This window comes from Microtus ochrogaster, chromosome 2, assembly GCF_000317375.1.
Source record: "Microtus ochrogaster isolate Prairie Vole_2 chromosome 2, MicOch1.0, whole genome shotgun sequence".
Lineage (NCBI taxonomy): Eukaryota > Metazoa > Chordata > Mammalia > Rodentia > Cricetidae > Microtus > Microtus ochrogaster.
Window position 1 is genome coordinate 8,525,740 of NC_022010.1, and position 2,600 is coordinate 8,528,339.

Consider the following 2,600-nt stretch of genomic DNA (forward strand, 5'->3'; position numbering starts at 1 on the left):
GAAGGGAAGGGAAGGGAAGGGAAGGGAAGGGAAGGGAAGGGAAGGGAAGGGAAGGGAAAAGGGAAGGGAAAGTCTTGGGGTGAAGGAGCAATAGCCAGGCAGGATTCAACACACGTGCAGGGGAACTCAACCAGCTCACAGGCTGAGGGACCATCAGGCCTGTGCTGTCAGCGTTTGTTTTCATTTTCCTTCCTGGTTAATTATTGCAGTAGGTGTGTGATAAGGCGGGCCCTCCCTGCCCCCCGGGGAGTTTATCTGCACTTTTACAGCCTTGTGCTTGGTCAGGTGCAGGCTGCCCTGACTGTACTTAAAACCCTAATGAGAGCTATGAGCGAGAAGTGGGTAAATATTGGTGATGTGTGTCACCAAAGGGGGCCGGGGACCCAAGTGTGCTGGAGCTGGTCCAACAGCCTTAAGCTGCCCGTGTGACCGAGCAACTCTTTCCCCTAAATGGACAACCCAAAGGCTGGCTTCCAGGATGGAAGCTTAGCTTTATCTGCCTCAAACCAGTATTAGGCCTCTTCCTTCGGGGGACCAGCTTCAAAGATACTAGTTGATCTGTTAATTCCTGCTAGTTGTCAAGAATCCTGGGTTAAACCTCCTCAGGTCTGGGTCTCTCAGGCCAGCTTCTGCTCCAATCTGATGACTCTCCCTCCTCCAATCATTTAGGGTTTGTTTGTTTGTTTGTTTTTCCAAATCTAGAACTCATGATCCTTTTGCCTCAGTCTCCTGAGTGCTGGGATTACGTGTGTGAGCCTCCAGCCTACCTTTTCCTGAGTATAAGTATAAGTATAAAAAATCACCTTTAGGAACAGCCTGCTGCCAACTTTTGTATAGCCAAGATCGAAGGGTAGGTTTTATTCTTATAAATAGCTGGGGCGGGTTGAAGGACATCAGCTGCGGAATTTGTGATTTGGGCGAAGATTGAAGTCATGGCTGGTTCTGAAAGTGATGCCCAGTTCCAGTTCACTGGTATTAAAAACTATTTCAACTCTTATACTCTCACAGGTAGAATGAATTGTGTTCTGGCCACATATGGAGGCATTGCTTTGTTGGTCCTATACTTCCAGTTAAGGCCTAAAAACACTCCAGCTGTGAAAGCATCATAACCGGGTCTTTCGATGTCTGACCTCATCTGCTAAGTTCCATGCCTGAAGAAGCTGACGTCAACTCATCATGTGATACTCAATTTGTACACTAAATTATGAACCTGGAAAATAAATAAATAAATAAATAAATAAATAAATAAATAAATAGCTGGGGCGGGGAGGGTGGGGAATCTCAGTGACTGGATGTGGTGGTGCACACCTTTAATTCCAGAAGTTGACAGGCAGAGGCAGGGAGATTTCTGTGAGCCTGGTCTACATGAGTTCCAGAACAGTCAGGGCTACATGGTGAGATTCTGTTCTGTCTTCCTTCTTTTTTTTTATATATTTATTTATTTATTATGTATACAATATTCTGTCTGTGTATATGTCTACAGGCCAGAAGAGTGCACCGGACCTCATTACAGATGGTTGTGAGCCACCATGTGGTTGCCGGGAATTGAACTCAGGACCTTTGGTAGAGCAGGCAATGCTCTTAACCACTGAGCCTTCTCTCCAGCCCCCCGTCTTCCTTCCTTCCTTGTTTCCTTCCTTCCTTCTTCCCTCCCTCCCTCCCTTCCTCCCTCTCTCCCTTTCTTTCTTCCTTCCTTCCTTTTCTTTCTTTCCAATCAAAATTTGTGCCACATAAAAATTTTAAAATTCAAGTTTCAGTCTTAAACAGCTATAAAACATATTGTAAAGTTCTATTGCAAGTATTTGAGTCAAGCCAGGCATGATAAGGCCACTTATGATCTCTGCCCTTAGGAGGCTGAGGCAGGACAGTTGTGAGTTCAAGGCTTGCTTTGGCTATTAGATTCAAACCTTGTCTCAAAACAAAATGAGAGTGGAGGGGACGGCTCGGTGGTGAGGGGATGGCTCAGGACTTGTTTAGCATAGTGCCACAGCCAGCACTGCAACCAGTAAATAAATGAATAAATAAATGTTAACTGGATAAACACGATGAACATCTTTCCAAGTCAAGTAAAACGAATCTGCACCATCACTTTGACTGGTCGCATAGCATTGCATCATAAGAGAACATTCATAAAATTAATTTCCTACCCATGAGCATCTGGGTTGTTTCAGGAGAGAGAGGGGGGGGGAGAGAAAGAGAGAGTTCCAAGGATTGATCCCAGGGCCTCACATAAGCTAGGCAAGAGCTCTATCCCTAATCTACCCCCTCAACCCAAGAAAGAATTCATTTAAGGAAAACAAACCACTTTAAACAACTCTCAAACAAATGGTTTTATTTTCCTGGGAGTCCTGTGGGCACAAGACATAGCTTCCCAGAGTTGACATCATGTCAAATTTAATTTTTTTAGACGGACGTTCAAAGTTGTATTCTGTAAGACTGGACACGCTATACACATTCCCCCAAGTTGTCTCGCAACCTTCCCTGCTTTCTTTCACTCGCAGGGTCAATGCAGTACACATGTTCAAACACACACAACACAGTACAGATGTTCAAACACACACAACACAGTACACATGTTCAAACACACACAACACAGTACA

General features: G+C 44.8%; 1 pseudogene; it reads left to right on the top strand.

Annotated features, from left to right (window-relative positions):
- The first annotated feature begins 888 nt into the window (after window positions 1-888).
- Window positions 889-1,222, top strand: LOC101986614 (annotated as a pseudogene).
- Window positions 1,223-2,600: the final 1,378 nt, after the last annotated feature.